This window comes from Humulus lupulus, chromosome 9 (genome assembly GCF_963169125.1).
Source record: "Humulus lupulus chromosome 9, drHumLupu1.1, whole genome shotgun sequence".
Taxonomy (NCBI): domain Eukaryota; kingdom Viridiplantae; phylum Streptophyta; class Magnoliopsida; order Rosales; family Cannabaceae; genus Humulus; species Humulus lupulus.
The window spans coordinates 107,735,817-107,752,209 of NC_084801.1; positions in this window are offsets into that span (position 1 = coordinate 107,735,817).

Sequence of the window (16,393 nt, forward strand, 5' to 3'; positions counted from 1 at the left end):
CTGGAATAAAGAGATTAACTATAATGGTTTCGGATTTTTAGAAAGAAAACAAGAACGAAGACTAAGAAAATCAAGAACACGAATAGATAGATTTTTTTTTTGATTTCAGAAACCCTAAAATTGAAATACGAATAGAATAGAAACACAAATGAAAGAAATAAAAAAAAAGGATAGGCCAAACCGAATGATCCTAATCTCTGATACCAACTGATACGAACCACACCAACATTGTGATGAAACCCGACACCAAATATGGAACAGCCACCAAGAACATACGAGATTGGAATGGAACCGTGACCCAATGCTTAGCCAAGCACGAACCTTGGTATGAGGAAGACGCCACAAACGGGGATGGAATCCCTTTGATAAGTCAGGATGAACGCCACAAGGAATCTCCTTGATAAGTTCAAAAGTTTCTTCAAGAACTCAAGAAGAAATAAACTCACAATTTCATTCAACATAATCTGATTTTTCCAAATGTTTTGGCAGTCCTTATAAGGACGAAAATTACATGAAAAAAAACCCTTGGTCTTCCTAATGAAACCGAAAAATTAAGGACAGCCCCTTTGTCTTCCTAATGAAAACTGAAATTAAAGACAAGCCTTTTGTCTTCCTCATGAAAACCGAAAATTAAAGATAAAAGGACTATTGGACTCACACAAGTCAAATGTTTGACTTATCACAAAATAAACAAAGACTAAAAACGTGATTAAAATAAAAAGACTCATGAAGATAAGACTCATGAAGCTCCTAAACTCAGTCAACTTTGATGAGTAAGACAAGTCTTTGTTCTCCTTCAATGTTGACCACGGTCTCCTCTTGTTTTAGGACTTTGTGGACTAGGCTGTTAAGTTCTTCCTTGAATCTCTTGGCTTGTGCCCTTGTCACTGGACCAACTGGAACTTGACTTGATACTTGGGTCTTGGTGTCCTCATCAGTAAGAGTTTGCATGATCATGCTTCACATTTGCATTCAGTTTTGGATGTGCTTAGGAAACAGAAATTATATGCTAACCTCAGTAAGTGTACTTTCTGCACCGATAAGCTTGTTTTCCTAGGCTTTTTTGTGAGTGCTACAGGTATTGAGGTTGATGAAGAGAAGATCAAAGCCATCCAAGAGTGGCCGACCCCCTCCACTATAGGTAATGTTAGAAGTTTTCATGGACTTGCTAGCTTTTACAGGAGGTTTGTGAAGAATTTTAGCACCATCGCCGCACCACCTACAGAAGTTATCAAAAAGAATGTAGCATTTAAATGGGGTGAAGCTCAAGAGGAGGCATTTCAGCTACTTAAATACAAGCTTACTCATGCTCCTTTACTTGCTTTGCCTAACTTTTCTAACACGTTTGAAGTTGAATGTGATGCTTCTGGTATAGGTATTGGCGCTGTTCTTATGCAGGATGGGAGACTGCTTGCATACTTTAGCGAAAAGCTAAGCGGGGCTACCCTCAATTACCCCACCTATGACAAAGAATTGTATGCACTAGTGCGAGCTTTAGAAACATGGCAGCACTATTTGTGGCCAAAGGAGTTTGTGATTCGCACAGATCATGAATCCTTGAAACATTTGAAAGGCCAACACAAGCTCAACAAGAGACATGCACGATGGGTTGAGTTCATTGAGACATTTCCTTATGTCATTCGGTATAAACAAGGTAAGGAGAATGTGGTTGCTGATGCCCTTTCTCGCAGGTATGCCTTAATCTCTACTCTTGATGCTAAGTTACTTGGGTTTGAACACATTAAGGAGGTTTATCCAGTTGACCATGACTTTGGGGAGATTTATGGTGTTTGTGAAAAATCAGCTGAGGGAAAATTTTATAGGCATGAGGGTTTCTTGTTTAGGGAGCATAGGTTGTGTGTACCTAATTGTTCTTTAAGAGACTTGTTAGTTCGGGAATCCCACGGGGGAGGGTTGATGGGACATTTTGGAGTTGCTAAGACCCTAGTTATGTTACAAGAGCACTTCTTTTGGCCCCACATGAAACGAGATGTTGAGCGAATTTGTGGTAGGTGTGTCACTTGTAGGCAAGCTAAATCGAGAGTTCAACCAAATGGCCTTTACACACCCCTACCTATTCCTAGTTCACCATGGGTTGATATTTCGATGGATTTTGTGTTGGGTTTACCTAGAAGTAAGCGTGGGAGGGATTCAATCTTTGTGGTGGTAGACCGATTTTCTAAGATGGCTCATTTTAGCCCCTGTCATAAAACTGATGATGCTTCTAACGTTGCAGATTTGTTCTTTAGAGAGATTGTGAGATTACATGGTATGCCTAGGACAATTGTATCAGATAGGGATGCTAAATTCTTAAGCTACTTTTGGAAAACATTGTGGGGTAAACTTGGGACAAAACTATTGTTTTCTACTACTTGCCATCCTCAAACCGATGGTCAAACAGAAGTAGTTAATAGGACTCTATCCACCTTGTTGAGGGCTATCATAAGTAAAAATATTAAGACTTGGGAAGATTGTTTACCACATGTTGAGTTTGTATAATCGTTCCATGCATTCTGCTACTAAATTTTCACCATTTGAAATTTTTTATGGTTTTAATCCTCTAACTCCTTTGGATTTATCACCTTTACCTGTTTCTGAGCATTTGAATTTAGATGGAAAGAAGAAGGCAGAATTTGTGAAGCAAATCCATGAGAGGGCACGACTCAACATAGAGAGAAGGACTGAACAGTACATTAAGCAAGCTAACAAGGGTCGTCATAAGCAGGTTTTTGAGCCCGGTGATTGGGTATGGTTACACATGAGGAAAGAGCGATTCCCAGCACAAAGATGTTCCAAATTGCTACCTCGAGGAGATGGTCCATTTCAAGTACTTGAAAGGATCAATGACAATGCCTACCGACTCGATTTACCTGGTGAGTATACTGTTAGTGCTACTTTTAATGTTTCTGATTTGAATCCTTTTGATGCAGGTGACGATTTGAGGTCAAATCCTTCTCAAGAGGGGGGGAATGATGAGGAAACCAAGACTAAAGATCCAAGTCAAGTTCCAGTTGGTCCGGTGACGAGGGCACGAGCCAAGAGATTCAAAGAAGAACTTAACAGCCTAGTCCACAAAGTCCTAAAACAAGAGGAGACCGTGGTCAACACTGAAGGAGAACAAACACTTTTCCTACTCATCAAAGTAGACTTAGTTTAGGAGCTTGATGAGTCTTATTACATTTTGTCATCTTGTATTTTTTATTCACGTTTTTTATTTAGTCTTTGTTTATTTTGTGAAAAGTCAAACACTTGACTTGTGTAAGTCCAATAGTCTTTTTTTTGTAATTTTTGGTTTTCATTAGGAAGACAAAGGGCTTGTCTTTGATGTAATTTTCGGTTTTCATTAGGAAGACAAAGGGGCTTGTCTTGATGTAATTTTCGGTTTTTCATTAGGAAGACAAAGGGGCTTGTCTTTGATGTAATTTTCGGCTATATTAGGTCTTGTAAACGTTTGGGAAAGGCAGATTATGATGAAATGAAATTTGTGAGTTTTTCTTCTTGAGTTCTTGAAGAAACTATTAGAACTTATCAAGGGGTTCCTTGTGGCGTTCAACCTGACTTATCAAATGGATTCCCATCCCCGTTTGTGGCGTCTTCCTCATACCAAGGTTCGTGCTTGGCTAAGCATTAGGTCGCGGTTCTTCATTCCAATTTCGTGTGTTCTTGGTGGCTGCCATATTTGGTGTCGGGTTTCACCACAATCGTTGGTGTGGTTCGTATCACAAGCCGTGCGCGACTACACGATGCCAGGCACCAACCTCGCAAATGTGAAGCAAGGAGAAAATGAGAGCTTGAAGAGCTATATTCACAGGTTCAATATGGAGGCAGCTAAAGTAGGGAGCCTGACCCGCCGAGAGTTGAAAATGGCCATCACAGCTGGAGTACGAACATGAAGCAAGTTATGGGATAACATGCTCAAGAGGGAGGTCACAGACTTTGATGATTTCTACGAGCGGGCACAAAAATACATTCGCGTGGAGGATGGTCACGAGAACCTCAAAGCTGGAAAAGGCCCGTCGCCCCCGAAAACTTCAGCCCGAGAAAACCCAAGCAGTGCAAAGAAGAAGGGGGTTTATGAGGGAAAAAGAGATGATCGACCCCGGAAGCATCAACGCTCTGAGGAGCGCCTACATGGCCACTACACCTTTTACATTGACCTCACCCATGTGAGGGAGCATATTTTCGTTGCGAACGAAAACCAGGTCCCTTTCAAAAGGCCCCCGCCAATGAAAAAAGACCGGTCCAAAAGAGACCCCAGCAGGCATTGCCAGTATCACAAGGATGTCGGCCACACCACCGCGGAATGCAACCATTTGAAGGTGGAAATCGAGGAGCTCATTCGCAGGGGACATTTGGGCAGATACGTACGCAAGGAGAGCCAGAGGCTAGAAGAAGGAGCGTCCCCGTCGCGGGTGCGAGAGGTGGCCCCAGAAGTACAGGGAGAGGTCAGGACCATATTTGGAGGACCAGGATTCGGAGGCGATTCATGGAAGGGACGAGACAAATACACCAAGGAGGCCAGACGAAGTCCACCACCGTGCGTTTGAAGTTTGGAGCAACACCCCCCGAAGAGTTTCAAGGGCGAGAATGACTCAATGACTTTCACTAAAGAAGACGCGCAGGGGGTGCATTTCCCTCATAATGACCCCCTGGTGCTAACTGTCCAGCTTGCGAACATGAGAGTACATCGAGTCCTAGTGTATAATGGAAGCTCTGTGAACATCTTGCATCGCCTCGCTTTGGAGAAGATGGGACTGAGCGTCCGACACTTGAAACCCTGCAATTCCTCCCTTTACGGGTTCACAGGGGACTCGATACAGCCCTTAGGTGCGATTGAATTAGCCATCACCATGGGGGAACAACCCGAGCAAACCACCATAATGGCAAACTTTGTCATGGTGGATTGCGCCTCAGCCTTCAACGCGGTATTAGGGAGACCCTCTCTGAGAGAATTGAAGGCAATAACTTATGTGTATCACCTGGCTATGAAATTCCCAACCCCTGGGGGAGTAGCATGCATGAAAGGGGAGCAAAAGGAAGCATGAAAGGGGAGCAGAAGGAAGCGAGGGAATGCTATAACATGTCTCTCCGCACAGCCACAAAACCATCGGTGCCGATGGCAATGGTTGTGTATGAAGGCGCAATCCACGCGAGTTGGACCCACGAGTTGCGGAACACCTCGAGAAATGCTACCAGTGGGGCTCCGGCCCCCGGTGCAAAGAGGACCTATGTTTAGTTTGTTCCTTGTTATGTTATCATAGTGTGTAAGAATCAAAGAGGCTACCTAGGTAACCTCCCAATTAGATGTAACCCTTCTTTAAATATGTCGTTGTAAACCACATGCTATGAATGAAACTGTTTGCAACTTCACGTGTTATTTTTCTTCTCTATGCGAGCATCAGCCAAAGTGCCTGCCGAAATAAATTTCACTAAACACTTGGGGGGCAGGACAGGAGGTAAAGACATACAGCAAGCAAAAAAAAAAAGACCCTCTAACAAGAGGATCCAAAAAAGGACCCCTGCACCAGGATCCTAAAAAGGACCCTCTATCAGGAGGATCCTAAAAAGGACCCTATGCACCAGGAGGATCCTAAAAAGGACCCTCTATCAGGAGGACCTTAAAAGGGACCATGATCCCAAAAGGACCCCTTATATCAGGGCCTTAAGCGAAGTCCTTATGTATATAAAACAAGGAGAGGACCTTACAAGGAATCCCTTGGGCTCACAAGGATTAGCTACCATTGTGAACATCAAGGAGGCCAAAGGGTCTTACAAAAAAAAAAACAACAACAACACGCTTCCAAATAAAGGCAGATGCTCCCGCAAGAGGAAAGACCTTAGAGAAAGAACCCACCAATAAGCCTAGAGCGGCCATCAAGCCGTCTAGCCAAAAAGGGTCCTAAAAGGAACCTTGCAAAAATAGTACTATGAATAACAATGAAGAAGGACGCTTCTCGCAAAAAATAATAAGCGTGCGCAAGAATATATAAAAGGATAGCTAGAACCCAATGGGTCAAAATGTCCTTACAGAAGTAATCAAGGGGCACCAAAAAAGGTCCCAATGAACCATTTCACATGGACTCCAAAGGACCTCTAGCCTAGTAAAAAAAGGAGGGGAACCTACCAAACCCCATCATATAGGCTCAAAAAGACCTCAAACGCAGAAGAGTAAGAGATAAATAACCACACATGTATATATATATTGAAAAAGATTCACAAAACAAAAATAATAACAATAATAGTACAAAGGCTCAAGGTGAGCATACACCCACAGCGGGATAGTTGACAGAAATGAGGATATGATGACCTCAGGGCCTCCTGCCACGGCCGCTCCACACGGCCGCTCGAGCAACGGCGTGCTCACCAAAAGAAGAAAAATCAAAGTTGGGATCCTGCCTCCACACACCGTAAAGGGCACGGTCTATGGACCTGTACTCGATAGTTGTCTGAGTTGCCTCTAAGGAAGCAATTCTCTCCCGCGACGTGGCTACATCGGCCCTAACAGCCTGGAGTTCGACCCTGGCAGCCTCAAGTTCAGCCTCTAAGTGAGTGACCCTCTCCTGCGACGCAGTCGCGATATCCTTGGTCCCCTGGAGTTCGCTCTCTAGGCTGTTGATCTTGTCTTTCAGCGTCGTGGCTTTGGCAACCGCCTTCAGCTTCCTTTTTGTCGAGACAAAAAGTTTGGATCGAACCTGTTTTAGTTCAGTCTGGGTGTTCTCAAGCTCCCCGACCCGGGCCATGAGACGGTCCCTCTCAGCACTTGTCGCGGAGAGAATGTTAGCCGAGTTGGCAAACCGCTGAGCCACAATATGGGCCTGCACAAGAAAGTTAACAACAGAAATAATAAGTAACAAAAAAAAATGTATGTACATACATATAAAATAGGACCGACACAAGATGTATGAACTCACCCAAGCAGTGGTGCGCCTTAAGGTTTCCCCAAGGTCGGACAGAGCAAAACTCCCAAGACTGTTCTAGTCAGGCTCACGGAGGTCTGAGGCGATTTGGGTGAACCGCCGCCCGTAAGTGGTCGACATATGATTCACCCAGGGCACCCCATCTAAGCTAGAGGCGCCTAGCTAGGTAAGGATAGACGACCCGCTCGCTGAAACGGGAGGGGGCGCAGAAAAAGTGGAAAACTGAGGCCCAGGTAGATCAGAGGGAGGTGCTGGAAAATTGGCAAAGTAAGCCCCCGATGGACCAGGGTCGAGAGGAGCCTGAGTGAAAGCGTCATAGTCCTCAGGGTCGGGGCAAACAAAACACTGTGGTACGGCATGCTGGTCTTGATATTGGGAGGCTATGTCCTGGTCATAAAAGGCATAAGGAGGGCATCCCCCAGGAGGCAAAGGCAGCTGGTGAGGTCCCCCGCATTCAAGGGGGGCTTCCTCCGGCTCGTCCTCAGCCTCACCTTCGTCTGGGCAAGGCTCGGCCGACACCGCCTTCATCTTCTTGGACCCAAGGATAGTCCATAGCAACTTGGGGTCTGAGACTGGGGACAGTTTGTGGAGGTTCAGGTTCTCTACGGTGAATAAGAACGCCGCCTTTTTCAGGGCGGGGTCAGCATTAATGAGGCCCATCACGGCGTCCGCCTCCGACCCAACGACCAAGGGAACGGCAAATTGCTCTGCATGACCCACACCATTGTCAAAACAAACATAAGTATAAAACAGTAAGTTCCAATAAAAAGAAAAGGAGGCTCAGGGTACTTACTGGGGGTGGCGCGGAAGTCCTCACGGACAGAGAGAGCCCTTTACGAAGAAAAAGTCCCGCTTCCAGGACCCCGGATTGGACACTGAGCCCTCTATCAAAGGGACCTCGTTATTGGCCTTTTGCAAATAGTCCCCTTGGACTTGGGAGAGGGCATGAGGTTATACAGGAAGTGCACCTCTAGCGCTGTAGGGGCACGTTTGGCAAGTACCGCGAATGCAATGAAAAAGCAGCTCAAAGTCAGCCAGCCATTGGGTGCCAGCTGAAGTGGGGCCAGGTCAAAGTAGTTAAGGACCGCTACAAAAAACGGGTGCAAGGGGATGGTACCACCCGCCTTCAGAATGTGCTCACTAAGAGCCACGAAGCCGGTCCTAGGGCGGTCAGCTCGGCAATCTCCAAAGGAGCATACAAGGTGTACTCCGGCGGAACGCGGTAGTGCTACACAATTTCTTTTAGTTTGCTTTCTGACACATGTGACACCAGTTCGGATGCCAATAAGGGGACCTCGTCCGGTTCATTGGTAGATACCTGTCGTCGTGCCCTCGGCATATCTGCAAAACCAAAAGAAAAAGGTGAGGAAGAGACATGACACTTGACCCTCCATTTTCTCTTCCTAGCAAGGGTCTTCCATCGGGGGACCGACTGCGGAAGCGCTAAGCTAGGGAAAATCGAGACTAAGGGCTGAGGAGAAGCGGAAGGGGCCCCATGACAGTCATCAGGTGAGGATGAAGGTGTCCCTCCATAAACTCCAACTCCCTCTGCAACTCTAAAAGGGTCACCCTAAGGTTCGCTACATGGTCACTAAGGTCTGGGGGGGAAAGGTGCTCCGTCTCCTCTCAACGCCGAGTCAATTTCGCTCTCCACCACCCAAATTTTACGCCTAAGTTCAGCCAGGTGCTCAAGATGACGGATACGGGCCTGCCTTAAGGAGTCATAGTCTTGGTAAGGATTTTCCTCATGGGACTCTGAGTCTGAGGACAGGTCAACAAACTCAACCCCCGGAGGTATGTCGAACGGACCATCACTGGCCATGAGACCTCGTCCCGAAAGCAAAAAGGGGTTCACGTGTAAATGAGAGAATTGCTACAAAACACAAAGGAATGGGCTTGAAACCTCTAGGTGCAAACGCCGTAAATGATCCACTACAGGGTATAAACGGGGGGGCATGCAATTGGGCTGACTCACGACAAGCTTAGGCCAAAATACCCCATCCCGAGTAACGCTAGTTTGGACCCAATGAACATGAGGGAAAAAGAAAATTGTAGAGTCCAAGAACTTTACTTAGCTAATTGTTTAGTAGTATTATAGTATGTTTAGTGTTATCTTTGTTACTTTGGATTTTTGGTTCAGACCGGGAGTCATTTGGACACTCATAGTAGTACTTATAGATTTTCTAAGTTTAACCTATAGTTTAAGAATATTAAGTATAACCTAAGGTTTTATTAATGTGTCTGATATTAAGGATTATATTATTATATTATAAGGTTTAGACATCAACCAATAGGATTTTAAGCACATGTTTTGAATGGTAATTAAGGATTAAGTATTTTTGAGGATTAAATTAAATAAGGGTAAAAGTTTGAATGTATAGGGTCAGTCAGCAGCTTTGAGCACGTTGAGGGCTTAGTCAAGGCTGTTTACTCCATTCAAACTCAGCTAAAAATGTGTAAATTCGTGTTTAAATATTCAGCGTATGCCAATATATCGCAGCTCTAGGGGGCGATATATCGCAGCACGTAGATACGGAAAACACGAATCGATGCACGGTCGCCTCGGGAACAAAGGTCCAGGCGATATATCGCCTATAGGGGGCGATATATCGCCTCCACCAGCATGAATTCAAATACATTTGAATTCTTTTCCCTTCAGCCATTCAAACTCCTTCAACAGTCCAGCATCTTTTGAACGAGTCTTCAGCCTCTGCTGAACGATTATTCAAATGATTTTCACTTAAAAAGCCATTATTTTTATTCAAGTAAAATCAAGATATTTTCATTCCCAAACTCTATAAATAGGACCTAGTACCCAGCCATTATTCACCATTTGCTCTAAGTTCAGAGGCTGCTAGTGTTAAGTGAGTGTGAGAGTGTAAACACTTGGTTTGGGGAAAAACTATAAGCTTAAACATCATAAGCTTATCAAACACTTTGGGAAGTGAGTTCTATAGTATTTCGGTGAAGGTTAGATTGATCTTGCAATCTTTGAGGTAAACCCAAAACTCTAGTTCTTTTCTGTATTTTTATGTTATTTCCTTTCTCAAAACCTTCTACTCAGTCCCCTAACCTTATTCTTATTTTGGTTAGGGAATCCAAGCTTTTAAGCATATAAGTCGGTAAGTATGTTTTCTATGGTTTAGTCTTTCCATCTCTTTCATTTCATCTCCTTTCTTTAGACTTACTCTTTCTTATGGTTTTAGGAGTGTTCCAACAATCCCAACTCAGTCCATAATCTCGGTAACTTTGGTAAGGAAATAGGCTAGAATCAACATGTTATGTGATTATGTTATCTATATGTTTTATGTTATTAAAAGTGTTATGATATATGTGTATGTTTGTAGGCTTGGGCATATGACCCATATGACTAACAAGACCCCAAATGGGTTATAGGCATATGACCTACTTAGCTAGTAGGACCCCACTAATCCCATGGGCATATGCTTGTTTAGTCTATGGGACCCCAAGTAATAATGGCCATTATAATAAGTGTATGTTATATGTATTATGTTAAGTCTTTATGTTTTCTTATGAAATTATGTATGTGACTTTGTGTTAGATTTTCCTTACTGGGCATTAGGCTCACTCCTTTCTGTTTATGTGCAGGAAAATAAGTTTAGAGGCGGAAAGATTCGTGACGCTTGGAGAATGTGTATCGATGATGAATGGAGTCAAGGGGCCGAGCGTTATTCGATTCGAGGATATAGTCTCCTTTTATGTTTTTTTTATGGTTTTTATGTGTATTTTCCGCATTATTATGTAATGTCTTTTATTTTAAATCTTGTTTTGTTTTAAAGACATTGGGATCCCAAAATCCTTCTTAGTATTCTGTTTATTTGTAAATAACTCTTATTTTCAAGTTACTCAATAAATTATGGTATTTTCGTAAAAATGTAAGTTTTATGTATAGTTTCGATAATGGTCCATTTAGTCTAGATTAGTGGGTCATTACAAAAATATACCTCAAATAGAAAAAAATAGAGTGTAGTCGTGGTTTGTAGGAGGTCAAGGGCCAAACGCGCTGGCGGGGTCAAAAAAGAGCTAAGTGGTCGAAAATACGCGTCTGCAAAAATAGACAAAAAGGATGTGTTAGCCTCTAAATAGACATACCAAAAAATTAGCTCATATGTATAAAAAAAAAAGGAAATGAAAAAATAAAATGAAGGAAACTATGGCAAAAATGAGGATGTGGGGGATTGAACCCCCTACCTCTTGAAAGAGGAAGGATTCTCAAAACCGCTAAGCTAAGGATGTAAGGTGAAAATAATAAAGCCTTGCATGAAGGCCTATTTATAAGAATCAAGGAGAATAGTCTATAAGAGCACCTAAAGGTCCTCTCCTAGACTGGGGGGCAAGTGTGGATCCTCAAAATTTCATGCATGAAGAAGGCCCAAAACAAGTGCCAAGGTCCCATAAGCGCCTAATTAAGTGATCGAGCCACGACGCCCTCGGACCACCCTGGCCTCGCGCCTCGCATGGCACCCAGCGCACCTAAGCACCTCGCGCCTCGCGTGGCATGGACTTGCGCCTCGCGTGGTGTCCAGCGCCTCGCCCGCCTCGCGCGGTGTCCAACGCACGCCTCGCATGGTGTCCAGCGCCTCGCCCACAGCCCGTGGGAGCGCCTCGTGAAGGGCATGCCAAGTGGGTGCTTTGCCTTGTGAGGGGCGTCTCACGAGGGCCTTGTGCCTAGCCACCATGCCTCGTTGGAGGTGTCTCGCGGGGGCTTGCATCAGGCCTCCTCTTGGTGCCATCAGGTCCCGCGAGGCCATACCTCCACCAGGTCCAGGTACAGGGCCCATCTCACAAGGCGCCCTTATGATCTGCGAGACCACGTCTCGGCCATGCCTAGCTCCCACGCACTTATCTCGCTCATGACTACATGAGAGCCACCTTTAGAGACAAGGCACGCGTACGGAAACTGGTTATGTGAGGGTGAGGAGCTTAGGGGTGTAACTCAGAACATCCGTACTAGACAGGCCGTGATGGTACAAGGTAGTACCGATGGTGGAGGCACTCACTGCATGTCTCTGACCATGCATCAGGACCACCAGCGCCACTACGCCTGGAGCCACTCCTCTGACATTCGTACGGTCAAGTAGTGGAGACATCCTCCTGGCACCTGTCCCTGTACTGGTTGCAAGACCACTACCTCTGAAACCACTCTCCTGACAGTGTACTTATGTACTACTTGATCCCCTGGACCACAGTGTATCTAGGGCCATTAGAGCCCACTATATAATGAACCCCAATTCCACATGGAAGGGGGTTGGAAAAATTACTGTAGCAGTGCACCATAATCAATACAAACTGATTTCACCATTTGTCTTCTGCAATTGTTCTTGAAGTTTCTACTTAGATTTCTAAATTTTTTCTTTTGATAATCTCTACTTTGTGATTTTTCTAACTTAACTTAGTTGACGAGTTCTCACTGTCAACAATGAGCAAAAAAGGATCGGTCCAGGACCTATAAGGAAGTCGACCAAGCATAAACCCCCTATGGGTGGTCGGCCTGGCCTTAGCCCGTCGGCCTAACCCCAACCCCTAGGGGTGGTCGGCCCACCCTATTCTTCATAGGGTGATCAGCCTAAACTCCCAAAAGCACATAAAGTTCATGATCGTTCCAACAATCATTGCACCCAGAAGATTAGCAGGTCTAGCACCTAGAAGGTCAACAGGCCTAGCATCCAGAAGGTCATCAGGCCTTGCACCCAAGCTCTAAAGGGTCATCGGGCCTAACACCTATGTCTCATACATAAACCAAGACTCAGCGTTTTCTCGAAGGTTTCAATCTTGCATTGTCAACCACGATCCAGAGAAGCAACGAGAAGACCCACGATCTCATAATCATGGGGAGGTGGACACGATTTCCACTCACAATAATCGTGTGCCAAACCACGATCCCTAGCCTTGTTGATCATGTAATGGCCCCTGAGTACTATAAAGAAAGGACCGACAACTTCATTTAGGAGATCTGTGGACAATTTTTAGACGGATATTTTTTGGGGAGAGACTCTGGGAAAATTGGTGACTAGTGAACTCCTCAGTTCATCTGTGTAATTGTTTATCAAGTGATTAATACTAAAGACTAAGTGGATTATGTTTTTATTGTTCATCTGAACCATTATAAATTTATGTGTGCTTGTTTAAGATATTTATACTCTGTCGTATACTATATTCTTTTTGTTCAAAAGGTGTTGTATACTATACATACTACCGTTGCCCAATTTCACAGATCAACATTTTGATGCTCTCATTGAGAGTACAAGATCAAGAAACACACTTTCATCAATTTTACGATGCCTCCAAAACCTAGACAAACAAAGAAGACAACTCCTAGGGATTCGACTACTCATGATCCCATCGATCCCGTTAACGAAACTCAAGTGGAGGTTGGAGATCAACCTGATGTGGAAGATCCACAGGATGCTCATTAGGAGGAGATGGCACAATTTCTAGCAAGGCATGAGGCCTTTGCTACAGAAATTACCTTCCAGAGGGAGACTATGGAATGACAATGATGGAAGATAGATGAGCAAGTCCAGAGGATGATCTATAGGGAGCAGGAAGTTGACTGGAGGCACTAGGAGGTTGTTGTGGCCCTTGAGGCGGCTACCCAGTTAGCCTGAGCTAACTCTAAAGCTGCTGCTCAGGCGATGAGGGGAGGCTCAGGCCAAAGTAGCAGGGATGCAAGACATTAGTAACAGGGAGTCCAACCCCAAGGATGCTCTCACAACCACTTTCCGAGAGACAGGATGAAGAGGCGCAGTCCAAGACTGCCTCCTCCATGACTAAGAAGAATAACACTTCCTGTTGGTGTAATATTGTTACCAACACGAAGGCCGCCTCCCAGGGGGACAGACGAAATGGCACATGAACCGAAGGTCAGACATCTGAGAGGCATGAAAGGAATGGAAATGGTCGCTCAAAGTCTCAAAGTCATGTAGGAGGGGAGGGGAGGGGGTAGGATCGTATCAGCAAGAGTAAGGCGAACATACCACCCCTACACCCTCAGTCTCGTAGAACTGATGAACAACACCGATACCATGTTTGATAGGCTCGGGAAAGATGCACAACCTCAGGATTTGAGGGAACTCATCAACAGGAGAACCAACACCCAGGAGGGGGTGCCGGGGATGTCTACTCCACCTGGAGCAGTGTTCCCACTAGCAGTGCAGGATTAAAGAGATGCACTCACCACAGCTATTTGACAAAGAAACCTTCTGATATCGAGCAGTCTCATAGAAGTGAGAGTCCATTCAGTTCCAAGATCCAAGCCGCTTAACCACCACCGAAGTACAAGACCCTGAAACTTCCAACGTACATTGGGAATGAGGACCCATTGCAACACATTGAAAAGTTCGAGGATCAGATGGAGTTGCTAATATGATAAGGACACCAAGACTAAAGATCCAAGTCAAGTTCCAGTTGGTCCGGTGACGAGGGCACGAGCCAAGAGATTCAAAGAAGAACTTAACAGCCTATTCCACAGAGTCCTAAAACAAGAGGAGACCATGGTCAACACTGAAGGAGAACGAAGACTTGTCCTACTCATCAAAGTAGACCTAGTTTAGAAGCTTGATGAGTCTTATTGTATTTTGTCATCTTGTATTTTTTTATTTAGTCTTTGTTTATTTTGTGAAAAGTCAAACACTTGACTTGTGTGAGTCCAAGAGTCCTTTTGTCTTTAATTTTCGGTTTTCATTAGGAAGACAAAAGGCTTGTCTTTAATTTTTCAGTTTTCATTAGGAAGACAAAGGGGTTGTCTTTAATTTTCGGTTTTCATTAGGAAGACAAAAGGTTTGTCTTTAATTTTCGGTTTTCATTAGGAAGACAAAGGGGCTTGTCTTGATGTATTTTTTGGCTATATATAGGCCTTGTAAACGTTTGGGAAAGGCAGAATATGATGAAATGAAAATTGAGAGGTTTTCTTCTTGAGTTCTTGAAGAGACTATTCGAACTTATCAAGGGTATTCCTTGTGGCGTTCAATCCGACTTTTCAAATGGATTCCCATCCCCATTTGTGGCGTCTTCCTCATACCAAGGTTCATGCTTGGCTAAGCATTGGGTCGCGGTTCTTCATTCCCATTTCGTGTGTTCTTGGTGGCTGCCATATTTGGTGTCGGGTTTCATCACAATCGTTGGTGTGGTTCGTATCAGTTGGTATCAGAGCTTAGGATCATCCGGTTTGGCCTATCCTTTCCTTTGTGTTTTTTTTTTCTATTCAATTCGCGTTCTTATATTAGGGTTTCTAAAAAAAAAAAAAAATTTGTGTTCCTATTTTCAATTTGTGTTCAGCTAGTCGTGTTTTTTTTTTCTATTCTCGAGCTTGTTAATTTCCTAGTTTCAATTGTTTCCTTCTTTCCCTTATTTGTTGCCAAAGTTTCAATTGTTTCCTTGTGTCTATTGGTTCCTTTATTTGTTGTAAAATCCGAGCCACAAATCTTGTTTCAATTGTTTCCTTGTGTCAATTGGTTCCTTTATTTGTTGTGAAATCCGAGACTGTTATAGTGCCACAAACTATTTTGGTTTTGTTCTTATTGGTTGAATCATAGATTTGTGTTGGGGCTATTGGTTATTCTGTTATTGGTTGAATCACAGATTGGTTTTTGTGAATATTGGTGTGTTCTTGAATCTGTTATAGTACCACAGATTGCTTGGTTTTCGGGTTGGTCCTTTGGTGTTCAAAATTTTTCTTTTCTGATTATCTAGTTTCTCAAAAAAAAAAAAAAAAGGAAGAAAAGGAAATTTAAAGGGGATCCGAGACCAAAAAAAAAAAAAAAGAGTCTGGAAACCTCTCTTAAAATATTTTGTTCTACGTTCCTTATGGTCTAGAGGCCTTTTGGCCAAAACCCCACACAAGTGATCCAAAAATCATCATTTTTCGTCATTTTTCATCAGTTTTTCTATGTTCGTTTGGTTTGTTCTGGTTTGATTTGCTACTTGAATCCTCCATGATATTGTGTGATTAGTTTTGAAAGAACTCAAAGAAGAATACGAGTGGAAAAAGGCAGAGGTGTGAGCTTATTTGAGGGTAAAAGCCATCAAAGTTGAGTGAAACACGAGTGGACTTGAGTGACAATTTTTGAGTGAAAACACGTGAGGGAGTGTGGTGAGGTCTTTTCTCCATATTATTCTAACCTTATTTTGCAGATTTCCATCATGGCACAAAATCCAAGCAATTAAATTCCGCCACCTGAGGTTCCGAATCTACAAATGCAAGCATTAATCGGGGAGATGCGAAGGATGATGAGGGCGGAGTGTGAGCAGATACATGAGAGGTTGGATAGGGTAGAAGAGGGAACACAACGGAGGCCACGGAGGAATAGGGTGCACAAAAGGGAGGATGAGAATGAAGGGGATTTGGAAGGGGTAGTTTCTGATGAAGAGTTTTGATAGGATGTCGGCGGGTAACCATAGGAGGTATGGTCGGGATAGAGAAGCTAGGAACCAGGTAGATAATTATTTAGGAAATA